The following is a 25840-nucleotide window of genomic DNA, read 5'->3' on the forward strand; positions in this document are numbered from 1 at the left end:
AGGTCATGAATCTGTACTTTTGAATGTTATGTTATGTCTTGCCACGAACCCTTTGCACTTAGCCAAGATGGGCACAACAGGGTTGAGTTCACAATGTCTGACTGGCCTACGTAAGACGACGTGTCCATGTTGTGCCGCCAGCACATATGTCCTGTACTTGACAGGGTTCTTATTAAGCCTAATTTTCCCCATGAGTTGAACTTTCGTTTCATATGATCTGAAGTTGACAATGTCAATTATTCCTGTATGGTCGCCTTTGGACTACTCATGGTTTGGGCGACACTATCGGATTCCTGGATGATATATTAACTGTTCTTATCCATGAACATAACACTGACTTTGCTTAAAATGGGCAATAGCTGAGGTTACAACCAGTCTATGAACACATTACCTTCTATAATTTCCTTATGAAAATCACCAGTTTTCTTTTTCACCTCAAAAACTAGAACACATATATCAATAAGCCCCCTATCATGGGTTGCAGCTTACAAAACAATGACACGATTACCTTTACCTGATGGACTATGGGTGCTTTTTGTCCATCTGCCGATAGCCACATGTAGTTGGTGGAATGATTCAGCAAGGTAAATTATCTGGACGCCCTGACTGTGATAGTTATGAATGGTTCGGAGATAATGTGACCTCACAGACAGGATAGAATATTTTTTACCTAGAAGAGTGGTCGGTCATCGTCATGCACTGTGTGTCGAAATCCCATCTCTTGGAGTCCAGTAGTTAGTGCAGTTAACATTAATTGTATCTTTAATTCCTCCCAAATTCTACTACAAGTCAGGGTACCTTCTGCTCATAAAGCTTTTACACTTACACTTTTACACCTGATTACCCTGTATCAAAGCTGTCTTTTATCCTTTTATGTCCCGGTTTTGCTTTTGAGACCACACCTATACCTGTTTTGTTTTATTTATCATACCATAGACTTGATGGTATGAATTGAAAACCATATAGCTTGGGCAGTTTGGTAATTCACCCTATCTGAATTAATAAATGTTGTCCCTCTATCTCTCTGAAGTGTAAAGAACTTGTACATTTCCCAATACAGACTCCATATCGTGTTCCATGGTTATGGCTATGCAAGTGTAATGTAATAGGCATCATTGGAGCAATGTTAATAAACAAACGCAGCGTCATTTTGTCATTTACGAGATGCACATCTAGAATTTTCTCAAAATGATTTCTGTGTGTGGATTAGATGTTTTATGATGACTACATCATTATTATAACCAGAGTCATGTGCGTATATTTCTATAGTCCGTTTCAGACTGTCATCATTGGACTTAGAATAAATGTAAACTTCCTGTTTTCGTTCAAATTTGTCTCCTGTAAACTTGTGGATAGGACTCCTTGTGACTGAAATACTTCAAACCACAGGTAGGTCGAGCGGTAGTTACTCGATATTTCAATAACAACAGTCTGTGAAGATTTATATCCTTTTTTAACAAGCAAAAAGCAGTTTTCTAGCATTTCCAACAGTACTTTAGCTAAATTACAGTGTGCTTAAACCTGTGAAGCCATGTGAGAGCTTTGTGGTCTGTTACCACTGTAAATCTTTAGATGTTAGGTAAAATCAGAATGTTTTTCCTCCTTCCAAATTTGCAAGAATTTCCAGTTCTGTCACTGTCCATTTCCTTTCACTTTAATTTAAAGATCTATAGGATGTATCATTTCCGCTTCCTTTGTCAATAAGTAGTAATAGTATCGTCCACGTCGTAAAATGCTACTCATTTGAAGCTGTTCCAATTGTGACTCTATTTTATTATCCAATGCATTGCAAATGCTGCATATAGACACACAGCTATGTGACTTGTCACATGAAATTAGTTCAGTGAAATATTCAACTGAATGTAAGTGAAATTCAGGCTCCGTAGAAGCAGATGGTTGAATTAGGATATTTCTATTATTCATTGATATATATATGTGTGTGTGTGAGATAGATCATGATGGACCTTCAGTACCTGTGCCACTGTAAGTGCCACATAGACATGGTCTCCCCTCCATGTTGCCCGGCACCAACCTCTTGCAGGGAAGGTGAGTGAGTGAGTATGGTTTTACGCCGCTTTTAGCAATATTCCAGCAATATCATGGCGGGGGACACCAGAAATGGGCTTCATACATTGTACCCATGTTGAGATCGAACCCGGGTGTTCGGCGTGAAGAGCGAAAGCTTTAACCGGCTACCCGACCGCCCCGCAGGGTAGGTGAGGCTGGCAGAGGACCACCACCTGTTAGGGGTGGCACTGCTGCACTCCTTTTTGCCTTCGCTAATGATATTAAAAAACATATTTCAATTAACAGTTTCAAACTCCAGGACTAGGCTGATTGTCTTCCAAAATGTCTTCAGGATATTTCTTTAATTTGTTAATGAGACATAGAAGAATTTCTTGTGAAACGTTTATCAAATCCGAAAATGTTCACATGCCAGTTGTCTCTGTAGAAAAATCAGTGAATATTGTCTTATTCTAATGATTATTGGTGAAGTAAACCGGTCTTAAATCCTAAATTAACTGTTAACAAAGTCAGTTACTGATTGTTATGCTACAAATGATTTTTTCATCATCTGTATAAATGATTGACAGTTGTTTGGACATATATATACATGTACATGTAACATATCATTATGGGATGTAGGTGTGTGTAAAATTGAATATTAATTACCTTTCTGCTTAATATTCTGATATTTCTTTTATATTTCTCCAATGGACTGATGTCCGGATAAAGAACATGACAAATAATCATAAAAATCGAGTCTATTGAAGACAGTGTAACATAGATCAAGTTAAATATGAAATTTCACTTCATAAAACTGTACATTGATTTTAATTTTAAAATCTAACTGTGATTTTAAGGTTAATGACATGTATTCAACTGCATTCACAAAAAACAAGTGGACAATTTACCTGATGATAACACTAAAATAAATGTTGGCCTTGCCTCATGATTAAGTGTTCACTCTTCATGCCGAACACCTGGGTTTGATTCCGTACATGGGTACAATGTGTTAAGACCATTTCTGGTGTCCCCCACCATGACACTGTTGGATTGCTAAATGTGCTATAAACATACTCTCTAACTTTCATGTTTATAATCATGACAATGTCTTGTTCATGCCTTCATGTTAGTGGTTAAATAATGAACCTTTTCCTGATTTCCTTTTGTTGTTTTATATTATTATTCAGATAAGGGCAGGTTTGAGCTGTCAAAGAGAGTGAGCAGAGACACACATCATCTGTAGATATCATACATATGGATATGCAGCAGTAGCCTGAGTAGGGCTATTACATGAAATTGGTCTGTGAATTGGGAAACATCTGACTCCTGTGATGGGACGGATGGCGGAGCCTTGCATAATAAATGATAGGAAAATATCCTTTTGTCAACCATAAGAACAGTATATTTCTTTACAAAGGTAAAATGGTGCCCTTAAAACAAAGTTCATTTATGAACTTACGAGTTATTTATTCATGCACACGCACACACTTACCATAAATTAATTCATACAAATCATACAATTTCAGAACAAACACAATCATAAATCAGCCTCAGTAAAACCATCAAACTCGGAGTCAGAGTCTTCAGTGCACAGAATGTTCCAAGCTGCTGACTCTGTTCAGTCATCATAGTAATCATTCAGCTCATCTTCAAAGTCGTCAGGGATGTCGGCTACTGTGTCGGTGTCCTCAGATCCCGTCTTGAGATGACTTCACTAGATCTTCAAACAGGCAATTGTCCTGTGACCAATCCATCTCGTTGGCAGTCCCGCACTTCGGAAAGCTTCGCTTCACCATGTCCTCTGGAATGTCTTTCCATTTTGCAACAACTGGTGCAGCCACCTGCCTGCCGCACAATTATGCCCTGAACATGTCCCACACAAGCAGGGATTGCAGCCTCTAGCATCCCCAGTCTCTGCCTCCACACATGCTCGATTCACTTGAGCACCAGTGATTTGTCTATCCCCCTTTTGGGGGACTGTGACATACACGCCACTGGGGAACTTGTCCTTAGGCATCATCTTCCGCTTGAAGATTATTATGAGCGTCAGTTTTGTCCCATTGGTCATACAGGGTAACACCACAGTGAAGTGTTGCTTCTTGCCTCCACAGATACAAACTGACACTGTGGAAGTCCCCTTTGTGTCGAAGATCCTTGATCCTGGGATGTTGAAGTTGAGGAAGGTTGCAGTCTCTCAGTAGATCTTTTTACTTCAGCAGGAAGCTTCTGTGATATGTTCTGCCTCTGTTCCAGGTTGTGTCGTCTCAAGAACAGTGAACACCAGTTTCAAGATGCCTTGAATAACTTCAGGAGATCCAGGTCCTTCTTCGTCCAATGAAAGTGGAGAGCTCACTGCCGTATCATTATTTGTGTTACGATGCATGCCGACTGGCTCAACTCACTTATCCACTGAAAAAGAAATGTCTTTGAGTGTCTTGAATGGAGTCTCTGCTCCCCACCTGGCCTACTTCGTCTTTGTCTTCGCATTCCTCAGACTCCGCACCATTGACCGTTCATTGTAAAACTCACATGCAGCAGCACAGTTATTTAGGAGATAAACCTACTGTGTTTTGAAATTTGATGTAGTCCCACTGTAGAATACAAAAGCATTCGGTTCAAAATTAAATAAAGAGGTATCTATTCTACAGTGGGACTACATCAAATTTCAAAACATAGTAGGTTTATCTCCATTCTAACAAAGGGGCAACAATGCTTGGAAAACGGCGCTCTCTTGCAACGCGTAACAACACAGGCACACAGGTCCGCAATCTTAGAACATTCCGAAAAGTGGTCACAGGTAGTTATATATGAAACAGTTATAACTAAAGTTCAAGATTAAAACCACCATAGTCGTGAGTAGTTCAAAGTAAGTGTTCAAAACACATAGTTTTTCAAAAGAAGTTGACAAATAACACTCCAGGCTTAGTCCACAGACAGATGTTTTAATTTCTACCAAGTTGTTGTACACTGTTGTACACTGTTGACTGACTGTCAATTCTTGGAAGTTGCGAGAGAGGTAATTTCTTGGAAATTGAACTTGCCTTTATTTCTATTGTAGGGGTGACAGGTTGTAGAAAAAGGTTTTAAAATGCTAAACAAATATATATCTACAACAAACCTTTTGAATTAACATTCTATTACAAATTTAACAGTGTATGTGTTATTAGTTAGTTAGCAATTACCCCAGTAAACAATAATAACATCAAAATTAATGCCTCCCCACCCCAAACTTGGATGTGGCAGAACTTGACCTACGAGGGCTGGCTGAAAAGTTCTAAGCCTTAGTGGGATATCTCAATCGGATTGAAACAAACTTTTGCCACCAACAAGTAAAACCATTTGATGAATCATAGACATAAGAACTGCAATTGTAGTGTTTTTGTTGTCTTTGTACTAGACCATCTTGTGAACCTACACATTGAAATCACCAGAAATGGACCAAACTGGCTACAAGGCAGGCATCAAGTACCTGCAACTGAAAGGGCTAACTTCAACACAGATACATGCTGACATGGTCTCCACTTTAGGGGATGATGCCCCTTCCTTTTCCACTGTAAAGAAGTGGGCTGCAGAATTCAAACGTGGCAGACAGAGCCTTGACGATGACCCGCGTCCAGGAAGGCCTTCAACAGCAACCATTCCGGAAAACATTACCCGGGTGCATGACATGGTGATGGCTGATCGACGATTGACCACTTGACATAGTGTTGTGGGCATCTCTCATGAGAGGGTTGAGCACATTATCACCAACGAGTTGGGAATGACAAAAGTTTCTGCAAGATGTGTGCCAAAGCCCTTGACAGCGGATCAGAAACGTGTCAGATTCCTGATGTCCCGTGACAATTTATGCCGTTTTGAAGCAGATCCCGATGATTTTTGGCCCAATTTGTAACCATGGATGAGACCTCGATTCATCACTTTCAACCAGAAACCAAAATTCAGTCTAAACAATGGAAGCATCCGGAATCACCAGCCCCCAAAAAGCCAAGTCGGTTCCTTCTGCTGGAAAGGTGATGGCTTCAGTCTTTGGGGATTCCAAGGGTATTCTGCTGATTGACTATCTTGAAAAAGGCCAGACTATCAATGGAAGATATTATGCTGACCTACTGGGACAGTTGCGTGAAGCTATCAAAGCTAAGCGACGGGGAATGCTCACTTAAGGAGTCCTGTTCCACCAAGACAATGCTCCTGTTCACAAATCGGTGGTTGCCATGACAGCGATCCATGATTGTGTGTCTTCAAACTCATTGACCATCCCCCTTATTCACCCGATTTGGCCCCGTCAGACTTCTACCTGTTTCCCAAAATGAAAAAGGAACTTGTCGGTCACCATTTTCCTAGTAATGATGACGTCATTTCCGCTGTGAATGACTTTTTTAGGGTGGCTGAAAATTTCTTCTTGACCGGCATCCAGGCCTTGCAGCATCGCTGGCAAAAGTGTGTAAACATGGAAGGGGACTATGTGGAGAAATAAATGAAAACAATCGACTTGGTACGGGTCTTTCACAGTTAGGCTTAAAACCTATCTCAGTATCTGCATGGTGTGACCTGTCAATTTCAAGATTTCATGGCTTCCAAAGCCAGTGTGTGAATGGACTGAGACATTCGGGGCTCAGGCATTGTGGGTTGGGTATGTTTTTCTTAATTGTGCGTGTTCTGAAATGAATTTCATCAAGTTTGACTTCAATGATGAAGGGACATTGTTTTCGTGGATTTTCGAACTTAAGTGTTTTTTGAGTGAATGAATTTCAAATCCTCTTATGCCAAATCCTTACGATGGTAGTTGACGGAGATAGCGACGAATATTGATCACAAAAAGGTTTGTCAACAACAGGTTGTGATGAATAAAGTTTTTTCAAACATTTTTTTATAATATTATATATCACTTTAATTGTCGGTTGTTTCAATGTGGAAATAGCTTAAATTGTTCCGATTCTGGTCAACATAGAACATTTCCCTAATGGTTTCATAAACATTTCATCTGTATGCAAAAGATATGCCTTAGTTAAATCTTTTAATGTCATCATCGAAGCAGTCAGGGTTGCGGCCTAGCCAACGCCCAAAACATCCGATATCAAAATACCGTAATCTTCTAAATCTTCAATCTAGCCACTACACAGTTTCACCTGGTCTATGAATAGAGGCAATTGGTTTCATGTTTTATATTACTGAGCATATTTTTGCTTCACATTCAGCATGTTTTTCAACAATATCTTATACACGCTGCCTTTAACACTTGTAAATAAAGCTGTAAAAACAACGGGTATTGATTTCAGCTTCACCGGTTATTTGTCACATATTAGTTCACATGTGCAACAGATAGGGCACATCTCAAGTTGAGAAAGTGTAAAGGAACAATGTAATTGCAGTGTTGATTCAAATGAAACATATATAAATAATATTATAGGTGTTACACTAAATGTGAAACAGCTAACTTGAGATGATCCCACTTATGCTTTCTTCTGTCTCTCTACTGACGAATGTTAATTTTTCTTTACCGTGTTAGCTGGCTTGGCAATCTGGATCAAGGCATTGGCTAATTGCAACTTTATTGCAGAACATATATGGTATGAACAAGGAAACCAGACAAAAATGGTGCTTATGTTTGAAAATAGGTCTTGGAACAGTTATTACGGACAAAATGTGAAGTTATATTGTCCAACAACATCAGTGCCGGGCTGGCTATCAAATGCCGTTGACGTCGCCAGTGGACCCTGAAAGTGAAACAGCTGGAAAAAATGTGAAATCTTCTAACCAGTGTATAAGCCGACACCCCCTTCATAACCCCTCATTCTTTGTACGAAAAAGTAACCCATCTATCCTGATTATAATAATGCCCCATGGACAATTTCATGCTGTTGTCAGTACAGGCCCAGTTCAGCCTCCTGAACATAAGGTATGAAGATTCTAGGTACAAACTTGTTGAGCTCCAAAACAAGTCTGACAAGCTCAAGGCCATGGCAGTGTTTGCTCGTCCAGATGGTATACCTGTTGAACACTTTAATCCTTTGTTCGTTGTGAAAAACAACAACCCAAAAACAACAGCTTTACTGTGGATTCAACCCTGAGACTGAAAGCGTCCTGGAAGTACATCATTGACACAGATCTGACACTTCCCTTCAACCAGGTGCCCCTATAGAAGGACTAAAATAATGTGGCTTGGTAACCCTCTTTAAGGCAGTTTACACCAGATCTGACACTTCCCTTCAACCAGGTGCCCCTATAGAAGGACTAAAATAATGTGGCTTGGTAACCCTCTTTAAGGCAGTTTACAGCGGATCTGACACTTCCCTTCAACCAGGTGCCCCTATAGAAGGACTAAAATAATGTGGCTTGGTAACCCTCTTTAAGGCAGTTTACACCAGATCTGACACTTCCCTTCAACCAGGTGCCCCTATAGAAGGACTAAAATAATGTGGCTTGGTAAACCTCTTTAAGGCAGTTTACACCAGATCTGAGACTTCCTTCAACCAGGTGCCCCTATAGAAGGACTAAAATAATGTGGCTTGGTAACCCTCTTTAAGGCAGTTTACACCAGATCTGACACTTCCCTTCAACCAGGTGCCCCTATAGAAGGACTAAAATAATGTGGCTTGGTAACCCTATTTAAGGCAGTTTACACCAGATCTGACACTTCCTTCAACCAGGTGCCCCTATAGAAGGACTAAAATAATGTGGCTTGGTAACCCTCTTTAAGGCAGTTTACACCAGATTTGACATAGGAATGTCAGGTTCAGAAACAGCACTTGAGGACCTCATGTTTCATGTTGTGGGTGATCTCCAGAAGGATGGGATCATTGCTAACCTTGCAGATGATCACTAATGTGGGGCCAATTCTATTCCAGAGCTTTTGACGAATTGAGAACTTGCCATTGATGCACAGTACATCAACAACCTTAAAACACATTCATTGGTCAAAAGCCATGGAATAGGCACTGCCTCAGACAAGTCTAAGCTATCTGGCTTCTTCAGTTTAAAGCTTCATGGCAGACAAGTTACGTGGTTACCTTATGAAATTAAGGCTTTTTCAATCACTGTGGCCACTAAGCACGTCTCACCCTACATCCTTCAGTCCGAACAAAAGTGTTGTTTCCTCAGTGACAGCAAGCCTTCTGTCCAGGCCTTTCTAGTTCTTGTGGAAAGAGAATGCATCATATCCTTCACTGCAACATACATGATAACAAGATGAAAGCCATTAGGCGCTGCGTAATGCGCTCATCAAGATGGTAATCCAACTCAGAAATCAGGTTACTCATCACAGATTCCTCATCTAAAATATGGATGTAATCCGGCAACAACATGATCATTGTCAAAAGACACACTCCCTTACCCAGAGAGATCCAAGCAAGAGAATATGTCAAGTGGATCACTGCACCCAGCCCACCCAAGTTACTTGTGGTCCCTTAATCAGAGCTTTCCATAGCTCCTCAGGTCTTGCTGGCACCCTCACTGAGGGATAGTGCATTTAACAGTGACACTCATTCATAGAAACCCCATCGCAGACTGAGAACGGCCCTCCTTTCTGTGACTCAGCACTCTTCACAATTGAATGACACAACTTGCAACCCCAACTAGAAGGCCTACATGCTCAAACGTCCATCAGCTAAGCTCTAGGTCTGTTGCCTAAACTTTTGACTTTTCACTGGGGTCATATTTGGAACACTGCCATTGCATTTACCTCTGTATTTTGTTCTTTGCCTTTTTAGGCGGTGTTCATGAACAGAGTCACCCATAATATATTTATTTCTATTTTCACCCATTGTGAGAGCCACATCATTCATTTATCTATCTACAAGATAGGTAATTGCCATTACACCTTCACATTTTTAGATTCAGGAATACCTACTTAGGAGTGGTCTGGTCCTGCACCATCCTTGTATTTTTCGATAACTGAAGTATTTGGGTTGTTGTGGCTACTGACACAAGCGGCAAGATTCTTAATTTTAGTTGCTGGTGGTGTTTTGTCATCATTCAGTTTTAACACGTTTGTTGTCATCCAGTCCTTGATATCTGAACAACAGATTGCTGTCTATTCAAGAGCTCACCTTGATTGGCATTGGCATGTTGATGTTTATTTACACAATGATAACGATTCTAATAACTTCTGTCCTGGACGCGTATCAAAATCACAGGATATTTACATGTGTATCACTGTATAGACATTCAGTACAAGGCGAAGGCGTTCTAGGTACCATATTCACAGTATTTTCATTGTAGTATACATAGCAAAGGGAGCTACTAAAACAAGGAGATGGGAGAAAGCTTTTTTCACAATACAGTAATGATTGTAGGAGCAAAGATAAAGCATAGGTCAATGTCATGGTTATTCCCACATTATTTACAAGAAAATCACACAGACAATGTTGAATATATTTTTTTTAATGATTTCCTTAATGGAAAATATAGTTAAGGCTGTAAATCCCCTGTTATTTCTGACATCAAATTTAGATGTTATGCCTAGTTTCAATAAAAATGTTTCTTTACTTTTTTTATTTTCAAAGCACCTGGGGTGCTTAACTTGTGAGAACTATTCTGAAATGAATTGTCACATTTAATGTATCTGGGCCTCGATGTTAATGCACCTATATGGAACCTTGAAAAAGCCTAATCGCTGTATGAATGTAATGGAATGCCTGTTATAGGCCTAGAATGTTACTTTGCAGATTTCACAGACCTTACTTTCAAAACATATACATCATTCCCTTTTGAATTTTAGATTGATATACCAGGCATTATACATGCATAATACACCTACCACATGAGTGATAATGAGGTGTAATTTATTGATAGAATATTCCACACATGGCTTGAAGAGGATACGCACAATAAATTTGTTTCATGTGTGCATGATATAAATATATAAATACATATCATTTGGAAGCTCCTAATATACTTCTGAAAAACAGAAACATCACACTGTAAATATGTAGGCTATATTACTGTACTGCTGGTACGTACGTACTCTCTAAAAAGCTCGGAACTTAAAACATTAATTTCACGAGTGACATATTTTCCGTTTTTACTCGTACCGAGTGGGTTATTCTATTTATTACCCATATTCATATTAAAGACATGTTTCAGGAAAAAAACAATCAACTGTCGCCGATCAAGAATCAGCTGTTTTGTATCAATCCGCATGTGAAAAAACACTGTCCACTCACTCCAATGGCATTACTCAATCAACGTCTTGCTATGCGTAAAAATATAGTTCTGTTAACAAAACTTGAAAGATCACATTATTGCAGTTATATTTCTGTCTGATTTACACAGCGTACACTATCTAGCATTGATAAAAGAAGACAATTTTCAAAAAAGGTTCAACAGGCTTTTTAATCAAGGCTTGTTTTGACAAGACCTCTCATTGACAAGACAATAGCCGTCGTGCATCACCATGGACATGAATTTCACAATGAGAAGAGGAAACACGAAAAACCTGTCAATTTTTTCATGTGTCATTCGGTAAAAATGCAAAAACCTGTATCAACAACATAGAAGGAATGTACAGAAGTCATGTTTGATTGAGAAAAGTTACGACAAGTAGGTAAACTTTGAAAAATACGATTGCTGTCAGTGTCGGAAAGAATGACCCGACTTGACCCAGATATGAGACAGCCGAAACCAGGAATGACAAGAGAACCGGCGTTACAGTTTAATCCGGACAACAAGTTTAATGAACATCGTTTGTGATTTGAGACAAATGTGACTGATGGGAAACATGTGCATGTGGGATTTTAGGAGGACTTGTCAAACGCGTTTGTGGATCGGACACAGTCAGATGACGGGAGTTTGTTGATATTTTGATGTGATTCATAATGGTCGAATACCTGTTGATAGACTAACACGGTATCTGGAGACTTGGTGACAAGCTGTCCGCATTCACGGAGTTCATTTAGTTTAATGTCGGACACAGGATCACCTCGCTGGGGTAAGTTTTCTTTTCCTTGAATTTTTAATTATTTTTGTTTTGATTTCAAAACCTATTTGAGTTCAGCAAAGTGCATCGATTTTGCAACCAGATGTTGGTAATCTTGTCGCTAAGGTAGCACTCGGTGCTACCCTTGATCTCCTTCAAAGTAGGCATTTCGAATTCTGAACCGTCTGATGTGCATGCCGAAACGATAAATTTGCAAAGAGTAATGTTTAGTTGCACCTTTCCTGTGTCATTAACCCTCATAGTCTTATGGTGCCCGGACGTCAGTCAGCCTGCATACCGCTCAGCGCCGTACTGTGCTGACGTCGAGGTTACAAAAACGTATAGATCTAGTTTACATTGTATAAAAGAGTGTCACGCTCTTATTTCTTCAAACAATGTTACAAACTTAAATTCTACGAAATGGCGTATGTTTATAAAGTCTTTCGGAAAGTCTAACTGTTGTTGCAAAAGGAATTTGTTTTTATTCTTATGCCATCATTGAAAGTGTGAGTAGTCTTATTTTTCGTGTTTTTCTTACCAGTATAAATTTGTCATGTCAACTTGTCAAATTTAGTCTTTTTCATTGTGTTTTCCTTTTCATTGGCAGTTATCGATGTCATCATCGTTCACAAAGGCAAACCTGTCTATACAAAGTCCGGTTTTGGGGATTCGTGTGGTCGAAAGATTTGCCAAACAGCAAGTCCTCTAACACAGACGCAAAGCTGAATCTTGGAACTTCAATCTGGCCGGCCATATGCAGTTTTGATAACAAAGACATTAAATGTGTTCAGAGGTTGAATTGTGCGAATAACTCTTCCTGTCAGATCTCCGTCTACTTTAACGAGGTCATTTAGTTTGACAGGTGTCAAATGGTAGGCCATGTTTGTTTACAAACAATGCAGACGTAGTTTTGTTTTTTGTAATTACGCTTATTGTAAACTAAAACTTGTGCGAAATAAATGCTTTATTCATTATACTGTGAAATCATGTGGTTGATATGAAACTATGTTCTAGTCTTATAAATCTCGATTAAGTGAGATTGTAGCACGTAAAACATGTGAATGAATGCCCTGGATTTGTGATTGAACTCAATGAGAGAAAAATAGTCGCGTCGGCCAATGAAAATTGACATTTGTTTAACTGACCAATCAGCTTCGAGAATCACTAAATGCACACTGTGCAAATATCAAAAAGTTATTACACTGCATATTTGAGCCCATATGGGTAATAAATACACTTTCAGGGAGGGGCAAAAGAAATGTCAGGGTCTTTATCCAAACAGTAGTAAAGATATGGGGGTGCTAGCTCTCCTCTCCTGGACCAAGCCTAGCCCCTAAATATACTTCTATGGGGGTCTTATGTTTATTTGAAGTATGTGATGATGATCCATGGATCGTTATGTATCAAGATGCCATCCTATATCGAGGAAACCTTTAAGGCAAATTGTAATGGAAATATTCTCTTTTATTTCTACTCACACAGTTACTATTATTTCAGACATAGTTATATTCAACATTTTACACAGTTCTTCATTCATTTTACTAGGAAACCAATTGTATACTCTTCTTCACAACTGGAAAGAAACAATTGATAACCATATTTGGATGTCTTGACGTCGATGATTTGATATACACCTTGTGGTAATTGGATAATTTTGTCCCGGAGCATACCGGTAAATGCTTCGATAGCTTTTTTAAGTTCTTTTTTTGTTGGCTTGTAATTGTTTATTGTTGTACACTTATGTGAACATTTATCAAAATGGAACATGAATATTAATTATTATACGAATAAAGAACTAAATGTTACTACTAAAGGTCAAAATACAATATTAATAGTCAAATGTTACGAAAAGACGTCATAAGAAAAGAAAGAACGATGTGTACGAAAGGACGTTTTCAATAAAGAAAGTCAGTGAGCACGAAAGGACGTTGACAATAAAGAACGCCAGATGGCGCTGCAATTTGTAAAACATTCCGAGTTTAATCGGCTTGTTCCGCCGTGTATATGATAACTGCATGCTGAGGTGCACAATGTATTACGTCATTCCTCGTGCACTCACCGTCTGACATCACACATATATATACAGAAATTTCAATGAATATATATATGCAGTTATTTATATATTGTGTAATTTATAGCATCAGCTTTCTACAAATAATTTCTATTTACACAGGCTTATCCTCAACATTATGTACTATGGATTTCACGATTTATGTAGGGTTATGCATTTTTGAAAATTTACCTGAACTAGGTTTTAGAATTGTAATTTGGGGAAGAAATGACAGCCAAAGCTATGACAGAAGTGAATGTGCATCATTGGATTTGTCTTTTCGTGACATTAGTCACATGACACCACCGGCGTGTATCTTCTAAAGTTGTATTTAAGCAAGGGGATTATATGGTTGGTTTCTTAATATTTCTTCACAAGAGTCAGTTTTGTTCATCATTTTTGGATTAATATTTCTCTCGCACAACGTTCACTTTTCAGATGAAAATGTGCGTCTGAAACAAAACTCGGCATCATAGCACCCTCGTGTTGCACCAAGCATGAACAGGTATTGGATCACTGTAGATGAATCCTAGTTTTAGCGTTAAGTGAGTGTTTTTTGAAGGTTGTATACAAAATACATGTACTAATGTTAGGCAGATGTTGGATTACACAGTGTACTGTATTTTTGAAAAGGCCCTTAAGCGGTGACAAAGCTTTACGCAACATGTTTATACACAATGTGTACATTATACATTATAAATACATGTACATATACGAGTGTGTGTGTGTTATGAAAGAGTGCACAAGGAATGACGTAATACATTGTGCACCTCAGCATGCAGTTATCATATACACGGCGGAACAAGCCGATTAAACTCGGAATGTTTTACAAATTGCAGCGCCATCTGGCGTTCTTTATTGTCAACGTCCTTTCGTGCACAGACGTTCTTTATTGAAAATGTCCTTTCGTGCTCACGGACGTTCTTTTTTGAAAACGTCCTTTCGTGCTCACTGACGTTCTTTATTGAAAACGTTTTCGTACACATTGTTCTTTCTTTTCTTATGACATCTTTTCTTAACATTTGACTATTAATATTGTATTTTGACCTTTAGTAGTAACATTTAGTTCTTTATTCGTAATATTTGACCTTAATTGCATATTTTTGTTCTTTTTTTAAACTTTGTATTTTATGACCGAATGGCCGCCCATACTATAGCCCACGATGAAATTGGAAAGGTATAGGGGCAATACAGAAACTAGCTGCAGTGGCTAAGGTATCTAAAGATTTGGTCAAGGATTGTTTAAAGAAACAACCAATATGGCAAATGTACTTACCAGCCAGCCCCGTGTTATATCCCGAGAAAAAGTTTCATATTTTTACAACTAATGAAGTTCATCAGGCTGACCTCTTGTTTCTTCCTCTTGATAAGGTAAGACACAAAACATATTAATATGCTTTAACCGTAGTAGCTGTAGCTATAGTCGGTACAAAGAGTCTGAGCCATTAACCCAGAAAGATTCAACGGAAGTAGCTAATGCACTGAGCTGCATATATAAACGCAGACCTTTAAAATGGCCTAAGTTGTTTCAAGTAGATCCTGGTCGCAAGTTTATTGGATCAGTAACTAAATTATTAACAAAGCACTATGTTGCAATTAGGCATGGCAGAAAAGAGGCCAAACGTCGCCAAGCTATTGTTGAAAGATTTAACCGGACATTAGCAGAACGTTTGTTTGGATACCAGTATGGGATTGAATGAAATCAGGACGATTAAGATCAACAGAATGAGTGTATCAGCTGTTGTGTCAGCGCTTAGTAATGAAGTCACAAGATTGATTGGGAAGAAACCATCCGATGCGATTAAAATGAAATCTGTGACTTCCGAATCTTCAGCACTGCAGAGAGGCAAAGAACAAAAACTTCTGGATAGAGTAAGTGTAAGATATTTATACCAGCCCGGTGAACTTGAATTAGCTAAGCCATCGTCGTGCAACTGACACAGTATGGTCTTGTAACATATATAACATTAGTCGATTGGTTATGAAAGAAGGCAAGCCTTTTCTATATTACCTTAAAGATGTGCCTGGCAGGGCATTTGTACGGGAAGAGTTGCTCATAGTTCCTAGCGATACAGTATTATCTCCCTAAGTAACCATAAGTGTAGGTAGTTACACCATCCTTATCAATCCATCTCTTTGCATCTGAGAGGGATAATGATGTCTTGTTCATTCTTAATCCTTATATCCTGTGCTTCACTTCTTAAAGTATTCATCTCGTGTTTGAATGTTTTTCCATTGAATAATGCTTCTTTATACTGTTCATGTTTGATATGCTTTTTTACCACATACTTCTTTACGCCTTTAGCTTTTCTTATCTCCTCATTATCAGACTTCTTTATAGAATACATCTTAGGTCATAATCCAACACACTCCGCAATAGGAGTTCATCCTTCATTTTACCTAATACCTTTTTATTTAATGTGTTGTCCAATGGATTATCTTTTGGGTAATCACTTGTGTCATACATATCTATTTTTTTTGCCTTATCTTTATACACATCCTCGGTTTGTATTTCCATTAACAAAGAATCAGTATCGATATATAACACCTCGGATCTATCAAGGTATAGCTTCTTAAGTTCGTTGAAATAAAAGTCATACATTAAGTGTTTTGACAAGTCAGGAATACTCATACCGACATATACTGGTCTGTTGAATATTATATTACTCTTCCTCATATGTAATGCTGCTAAGTCATTATCAAATATCTTACTTCTGTTGAAAGCTGGACTAGCTATTAGTTTCCTAAGTCTTTCTTCCTCATTAGATCTGACCAATTTCGCATCAACACACTTCCTTGGATTCTCTATAGTTTTACCAAATACGGAGTTATTCATGAGCTTATATAGGTTCTTTTCGAAATCACTAGTAGCCCACTTTCCTAAAACTGTGTTCAACTTTACATTGGGTTCAATCCAAGGGCTTTGATCAAACTTTAGAACTCTGTGTAATTTCTTTAGTTTCATGCCTTGTGATAGATATAACTGGAGATTTCTGTAGTTGACTATATATTTTGTCTTATCCATCAAATTTGGTATGAGTTTTTCTACGTTAGCTCACCTAGTCCTTCCCATCAAAGAGTGTTGATATTCTAACATCCAATCTCTATTAACCATTAATCTTTCGGGAGCTTGTGGATAACTGTTATGGTGTAACTCTGTTTGATATTCTAAGTCAACTTCTAGAAAGCAACCTTTATCGGAATCTGTGGGAATATTATTCACATCGATATTGTTTACCCACTCAAAACCCCCCATTGGTAAAGGTTGACTCAAAGCCCATCCGTACAAATTGTTCGCGTCGAGATAAAATATGTATGTAGTAGGTTTACTCAAATCATATCCTTCTACTACACGTCGCTATATAAGTGCAATAATCTCGGACGCGACGTTAAACCCCATTTCACCTCACCTCACCTTCTACTAATTTATTATTGGCCTTAGAATACCTTTTCGCTGTCGTTGATATACCACCTCTTAATCCTTTTTCAACAAACAAGTGTATATCATAATCGGTGAGTAATCTTAGTTCTACACCGGTCTTCTTCAACAATGCATCCCATGAGAGTCCGGGACTGGAATAGTGCCATGCCGGATCCAAGCCACATTGTTTTAAACATGTCTTTCTAAATATCTCGAATATATCAGCGAGTAACATTACATCAGTTTTGAAATACAGATCGTGATAATCGCCTAAATTCTTACAACCTAATTTATCCCAAACCGCCAGAGCGTGTTCATAATCAGCATCGGTTATTTTAGATTCTGTTAAGTTACTATAGAATGATTCAACAAGTGGTAATTTAGTTTTGTCAAATCTAGACCAATCATCCATATATTCATTAGTATACACACCTTCTCTCACCAACAAATGTCGTGTTAAACGATCAGTTTATTGATTTGTTATAGTAAAGTCATCGGGATTGTTTGCATTAGCTAAATTGTCCAGAGAAGATAACAGAAACTGTACACTATCTATAAATCTAAGTCCATTACTTTGCTTTATTCTGGCTTTCCCATCCTTGTCTGTATAATGAATAGTTTTAGTCAATGAGAATGATATATATCTTTCCATATTATTAGGAATGCACGTTAAACCGCCATCAGTCCTTGAGATAGCTTGCATGATGGGGTTTATTACAAACATGACAACCCGTTGACTTCTTATAGGGCCTCCAACCATCCCGTGTCATACACATGGGTTTCTTACGCAATAAATTTTCCCTGATTATTCTCTCTTCGTTTTGTAGTTATTCTAGAAACTTTTCCGCTGCATCAGGACCTCTGCAAATCACGGGCGGGTTTGTTTTCCCATCATACCTTACAACAATATATCCAAACCCACAAGGAGTATGTTCTTGAGTTTTGTATGAAAAACTACATTCAGGACTGTGTTCGTTATTTTCTATCCGTTTTATAAATGCTTCGAAATCAGCATAAATTATGTATGGTGCTGGCATTTGATTACAATAAAGAGGGGTTGAAAAATTATGAAAAATGTTACTTGACCAAGAGCAAGTATGACCAACAGTCTTAAAATGTACTTGTCCCAAATCAAACTAATAATTCAGTAAAATGTTACATCTACAGAACTGAGAATCAGAGATAGTGTTCCCTCTCTATTGCGCCCCACAATATACCATTAACTCGGTTATAGTGCATAATGCATGGCTTCCAAAATTTACTTACATATTTAATAAACTCAAGTTTTCCTCTGACACAATGTTTTACCCCCATCTCAAAAAAACATCAGATCACCGCATGCATGACACGCAACACTCACAGTTATTTACAGCAACAACGGTCAGATTACAGCTATTTATGCCTTGAAATGAACTTAACATGCCAGAAAATGGATACATATATCATAAATAACATACTTTGACTGGATGAAAGTCATATTTGTGGCAATTTGACCACTATGTCCACATAACATTTTCACAATCGAAATACATTTAGCACGGAAAGTCCCTACAGTGACTGGTCAAATTGTTCCATATGCAAAAATATCCTGCAATAACAATCAGCTGTATCAAAATGCAACGCTTCTGGTTCTAACATGATATTGGAATACATTATTATAATAATTTCAGGTTTGATTTCTTCTGAATATTTCATCAAAGTTCTTGGAAGTTGTATCATTGGGTACTTTTTAAATGAATCACCTGTAGATCGGAGAACATGTGTGTGCAGCTGATTGATATTTCCAGCTTAGTTTCCAAGAAAATTCACACAGTAATCTTAATCTCTGCATATAAAACAATGCCTTGGAGAGCAGGAAATGTAATTTAGATGGTAAATCGTCATGTCTAGTGATGATTTATATCAAACTTCATCTTTATAACAACCAAGTTTGTTATACCTGTTCCTTCAGCTGAATATGCTGAAGGATTACAATGGTTATTTTCAAACACTCGATATTTTTTTTCACGCTCTGAATCATAAACAACTACAACTGTAATCTTGTTTCAAACTCTTAGATAGGCAGAGCATGTACTGTTGTGTTTGTCATCTACCCCCTACGACTTGACCTTGGTTAAACCGCTGATCGTCTATAACGCAAATCAATTATTTGGACACCCATGGTTGCTTTGTAGCATCCTTCAATAAAGCGCCACTAAAATTATTGTTCAGATTGATTTCAGCGAAACTGTGTGGGATTGGTAGATCTCACAACTTACCATTATTTATAGCAACCACGGTCAGATTAACACTATTGACGCCTCGAAACGAACTTTAGTTCACTCGTTAAAAGTCATATTATTTTGTAGTCTGACCTATGTGTCAACAAAGTTTTTGCGATTGAGAGCGTGTGAGCCTCAACAGTGACGTGTGTATTAAAATAAAATATTTTATCAAAGCTAGGCCAAGCGAAGCTTCTAAAGTCACCACTAGACCTTCCTAACATTACAAATTCCAAGAAATGTAGTCAACTGTCCATAATTCATTTTCCAAAAAGCATGTGCCATATATGGAAGTGTTTCTAGGATTTATCAATGAAACAAACCAGGTTCTCATTGTTGTTGACCAACCTTACATCGAACTGTATTAATCCCATTGGTTGACTGGTTTAACTGTAGGCAAATAAGATTGCCATTCTGTGACACTAGCAAAATATTAGCCAATGAAATATTGTAACATGAGCACATGATTACATTTTCGTGAAACTTGACCCAGTTCATTTTGTATGCTCTACTTGTCCACGGGCATGCTAGAAAACGTATATTACTTGCCTGACATCTAAACCTTACTTGGCATGGACGTCGGGCAATGGTATTATACAACCCCTGAATAATGTTCAAATTTTAATGTCTTTTTATCCTCTTTAGGCACATTGATCCTGATAGCAATCTTTTCAACACCTCTGCGTTCTTCTTTTTGTGCTTCTGAAAGGTCTTGTCTGCTGTATCCATGCAGACATCAAGATTGTGTTAATCGCTCTCCTGCCAGATGAACCAGGCCATATGTTATTGAGCCACCCAGCATTAAAAGATATTAGCTTAAATTTGATTACTGAATTCAATGAGGTATTAAATAACTTGAAGGAGATACCCGATGGTGCTACACTTCTTTTGGAATTCTTGTTGGGGAATGTGCCAGAAGATGGCCTTCAGATATTACCGGGTCTAAGACTTAAATGGCTTGAAAGACATGAACGCCCACATTGTAGTTTTCTTATACAGACAGGAAGAGGGCTCGTTATAAACCTTGAGGGGGTCCAAGTTAATATAGGGAGCATTTCGCTTACTGAGATATCTATGCCATATAATATACATCTAATAAGGTGTATACTCTCCAGACATTGTCGATTGGTCAAATAAGGACTCTTGTATAATATAATTATATATATTATGGGTTTATATCCTGCGCTCGATGAAGCATCTGCAAAGATGGATACTGTTGATGGATTTCGATTATATCAAATAAGTGAAATATAACATCACATAGAGAAGGAGCGTGATTCTAGAATTGGATTATGTAAAAAGTATCGCAGAGCTGTGAATGCTCTTGACAGAGTTGACACTGCACTTGTTGCAGCTAGCATGGGACTTAGTGCAGCCAGTGTTTGTTTAGTATCAACTATAATCGCCACGCCTATCATACTTTGCATGGAAGTAGCAGCCAGGGTCTCTGGACTGGCGGGAATTAATAGCTCTTAAATTTGTTTCCTGTAAGTTGCAAAAGAAAGCATTAAAACATGAATTTTTATCCCCCTGGCATATAATGCGGGGGGATATAGCAATCAGCCAGTCTGTCTGTCTGTCCGTCCGTCTGTCCGTCCGTAATCATTTCCTTTTCCGGGCCAAAATTCCAAAACCATTCAGTGTCTTTGATCGAAACTTGGCAAATCTATCAGGCACATACTGAAGTGGTGCCTTTTGATATTTTGGGATTTTTCTAATTTTTATTTTTTTTAAAATTTTATGGAATGAAGTTGGACATAGACTCAATAGGGGATAGGGTTCGTTTCCGGGGCAGAATTCAAAAACCATTCAGTGTATTTGATCGAAACTTGGCAAAACTCTTGCCATACTGAACTGGTGCCATTTGATATTAAGGATGTTAATAAGTTTTAGAAATGTTTATTTTAGAATTTCCATTGCAGCTATTTTGAAATGGGCTAAGAGAAATGTTGGGTCACTTACCTGGTCTGGGACCTTACGTGGTTAAAATGGACGGGGGATATAGATGACTTCGTGACTGTACGCTTGTTTAGTCATTGTTTCTTGTAATTTGTCATTTGTTTGCATAAAAAAAACCACAGAATACAGAATAGCACATTTACTTGTGGTTACTTTACAGACAGCTGCCGGGGGGATATGTCATCTTTCTGATGACTCTTGTTTAACTTATCCTGCATTACTCCGTATTGCATTCACTGCTGTCTTTGACAGAGAGACGAACTGTGTGAGATCCAGCTGCTGAAGAAAGTTGTTTCCATCTGTACAGGAAGCAGCACTCCCTCTCACACACCCGGCACGTGACCCGGAAGTCATGACGTGACGTCAAAACACATAACTGCTTTGTCAGCCACACAGAACGGACGTATTTCCCTCGTGGAAATATTAAAAGCTTTATATGATCCTTACTTTGTGTTGTTTACTACGACAAAAGTCTGTTGTTTTGTTTATTGTATATGGTTTGTTACCTTTGGCTTCATTCTTTTGTTACTTGGTAGCGTTTCTCACTCGTTTTGTGGCTCTCGTCACGATATTTATGAGCGTATTGTTGTTTCCCGACATTTTTCCCCGCCATTTTGCGATTCACCATGGGTCCACGTATTTTCGTGTTTTGCGTTTTGAAATCGCTCTGTGGTTGGAGTTTTACATTAAATTAAATTGTTTGTATTTGACATGTTTAAAGCGTAATTGTTTGTTCTTATAAACTTTGTAACAGAAAAAGTATATGTTGAGTTACATTATGCTTCACGTTGTGTTTTTGCACATTGTTATGCTTTTGCTTAAATTCTAGTATGCCTCGCTGCAGTAACTGCCGCGGGAATAAATCTGTGCGGGACCCCCACCCCTGCTGCCTGGACTGTACAACCCCGTGTACCCACACAGAGCAGTGCAGATACTGTAGTCCCGTCGCCAGTTTCCTTCACCGCCTACCTACGAGTGTCTCGGAAACGCTTCACTCAACGTGTGCGTTGACACCCCAACATGCCTTACAAGGTAGAGTCTGCCTCCCACGGCACGACAAACGACCATTCACGGTTTCCTACACCACCCTTACCGACCTCATCGTCTTTGTCATCGCCCGTTTATGGGATTGTCACCTCTGCCATCTACGTCGATAACTTTGACTACATCCGGATTGATGCGGCGCCTCCTATTTATGGACATGCCTTCCTGTCATCGTTTATGGATCCATCTTGGATGCAAGCTTGGATGCAATCCTTGTTTAGGCAAGCTACTCCCGCCGATGGTGCCTCCTGCGACGCTGGCACCACTGATGGCCCCCACTACAGTAACTCCGATTCCTGCGGCCCCTTCTACTTCGGTTGCTCGATCGTCGCATACCTCGTTGCCTCCGACTGCCTCTCGACACTCGTCCAAGTCCTCTCGATCCCGTCGACGTTCTCGTAGTCGTTCACCCATACATAGACGTGTGCGTCATTCATCTTGTTCGGCCTCATCGGAAGGATCATTTTGACCCGATTATGATCCTCCATCTCCCGAGATTGATACACACTTGGGCCCATCACAGGTTGCTGATTGTCTAGCGGACCGTTTGACCTCCATCGCTCCCTCCCCAGGCCCCGATGTTGACAAAAAATCTACGATTTGGTCTGATCCAACTTCCCTACAACCCGACCCAATGCTGACAGACCTTGTTACGGCGTTGGATGAGGACTTCGCTAGGTTATCCCTCACGCCGTCGTTCAAGGTTCCTCGCTTCCGGCGTGATGATTTCCCTGTCCACTCCTTTGATGTGGCTGACGGTGCGCACATCCTGGACGAGGACCTTCATCAGATGACCGGGTCATCCCAGTCCGCCACCATACGTATGCCGTACTCGCTTTTGTGGAAACAGAACTGCTGCGTTCGTTAAAACCACTGTCTACACTCGCCTCCTCTGCCAGAGCAATTGAGAAAGATCTCTCGAAGTCCAATCCTAACAGGATCAACCACCTACGCACTGTTATGAACTTCCAACTTCGCCAGGTCGACCATTTGCGAAATCATCTGAGAGCCGCTCTTGCGGAGATCACCACTACACGACGGTTGGGTTAATTGACCTTCACGGAATGGGATTCCGAATTCAAGCGTTCCTTACTACGACAACCTTGGTTGGGTCTTACCCTTTTTGATGGTGCCATTTCCGCTACACACGTCTTGGTCTCCAGCTTCGCGAGGGATGGAGCATGTCATGCACCAATCATCGGCCAAGTCCTCCTTCAAAGGCAACTACAAACATCACCGCTCCTTTCTCAAGGACGTCTCGAAAATACCTCGCCCTTTCGTGGCCAGAAAGGTCGTGGTAAATCCCCTGGCACCTACCAGCCCCGACGGGATTGTCGCCCCATCAAGCGTTGACCAGCGGGACCTCAATGACTGGGACCTCCCGACCCCAGCCGTTCCGATCACCGACACACACATGGGTGGGAGACTAGGCTGGTTTTGGAGAAACTGGTCAAAACTGGAGGACCCGTTCGTCACAAATGTCCTCCATCAGGGGTACCAGCTCCCATTGGCATTTCATCCTCCCCTGACGTCCACTCCGACAGCAGACGCTTATTCGACACACCAAATTCAGCTCCTTCAGGACAGCATCGACACCCTGCTTCGGAAGGAGTCCATAGAGGTCGTGCACGACCCGGCTCTGAACCCAGGTTTTTACTCCCCTGTGTTTCTAGTTCCCAAGAAGGGAACCATCAACTGGCGCATGATACACAACCTCTCCACTTTCAACCTGCGCTACCTGAAACATCCTCCTTACTTCCGACGACGTTGAGACTGCTCAGGACAAGAATCACAGCAGGCAATTCCCTGATCAGCCTCAACATCCAGGACGCCTATCTTCATGTGCCCATCTACCCCAACGACTGGCACTTCCTCAGGTTCATTTTCAATGGTACCCATTACCAGTGGGCGGTCCTGCCATTTGGAATTTCCATGGCCCCATTTTCACACGGATCACCAAGCCTGTCGCCGCCTTCCTACACCTGAGGAACATCAATTTCGATCCATACATCGCCGACTGTCTCCTCAACAACCGGGACTCGCAGTTTCTGCTGCACCACAGGGATTTTACCCTGCGGCTCTTCAATCATTTGGGATGGATCGTCAATCTGACGAAGTCGGAGCTGACCCCATCATTTCGTCTGCAGTTCATTGGGGGCCTGTTTCTCACGGATCAAGTCCCCAGGGACAGGTGGTTGAAAATCCACACTCACCTCTACCCTGCTCTCCAGCAGGCTCGAACCCACCGCCAGTGGCAAGTTCTCTTGGGCCTCCTCACATTAGCTGAAGACCTGACTGCCAGGTGTCGCATCCAACTCTGTCCAATTCAACGGTTACTCGCTCCCTTCATTCGGCAGCAGGATCCGGAGTCCCTCATCGTCCTCCTGGTTCACCTCCACCCCTTCCTCCGATGGTGGACGGTGAAATCGAACGTCTGCGGCAGCGTCTCATTGACCGTGCTACAGCCCACCCACCACCTGTTCGTCGACGCATCCAAACAGGGTTGTGGGGCTCACCTGGGGACACAAACAGTTGCAGGGCTGTGGTCCATAGATTGACTCCACTGGCACAGCAACAACCTCGAACTCGAAGCTCTCATCCTGGCCGTCTCCCACTGGTAGAGCATTCTCCGTCATGCCCAGTTGACCATCTCCACGGACAACACATCACCGTGGTGTGGTGTGTGAGGAATCAGGGTACTCTCCACTCTCAGTCCCTGCTCAACCAGACCTTTCGATTCTTCAACCTGGTGCCCTATTAGACCTGCAATTCCTTGTTCAGCACATTCCAGGTTGCAAGAATGTTCTGGCAGACGCTCTGTCCAGGCCGGACAAGGTGGCTCCCACCGAATGGCAACTCCACCCAGAGATCTTCACCGTCCTTTGTCAAACGATCGACACCCCAAACATCGATCTGTTCGCCACATCTCAGAATTGTCAGCTGTTGACTTACATCTCATCGGTCCCGGATCTGGCCGCTGTAGCAGTTGACGCCTTCAGTGTTCCCTGGGAGGGAATAAGCGCGTACGCTTTTCCACCTCCGGTTCTCCTTCCCAAGGTTCTTCAAAAGATCCAGACCACTCGGCAGCTGACACTGATTTTGGTCGTGCCTTGGTGGCCAGCCAGAAGTTGGTTTGTCAACCTCCGAAACATCGGCAGAGACAACCCACTAGAATTTCCGGTGTG

General features: G+C 40.3%; 1 protein-coding gene and 1 long non-coding RNA gene across 2 annotated transcripts in view; both read left to right on the forward strand.

Moving 5' to 3' along the window:
- Positions 1-25840, forward strand: part of LOC124149743 (E3 ubiquitin-protein ligase FANCL-like) — a 178207-nt gene that overhangs the window by 62684 nt on the left and 89683 nt on the right. The gene's annotated exons all lie outside the window — the stretch shown is intronic.
- On the forward strand, positions 11095-12896 carry LOC125384262. The gene is made up of 2 exons (XR_007223139.1): positions 11095-11932; positions 12528-12896. It is a non-coding gene; the product is annotated as an uncharacterized LOC125384262 (long non-coding RNA).

The sequence above is a fragment of the Haliotis rufescens genome, unplaced genomic scaffold (genome assembly GCF_023055435.1).
Source record: "Haliotis rufescens isolate VD_foot unplaced genomic scaffold, xgHalRufe1.0.p SCAF_3, whole genome shotgun sequence".
NCBI classification, from domain to species: domain Eukaryota; kingdom Metazoa; phylum Mollusca; class Gastropoda; order Lepetellida; family Haliotidae; genus Haliotis; species Haliotis rufescens.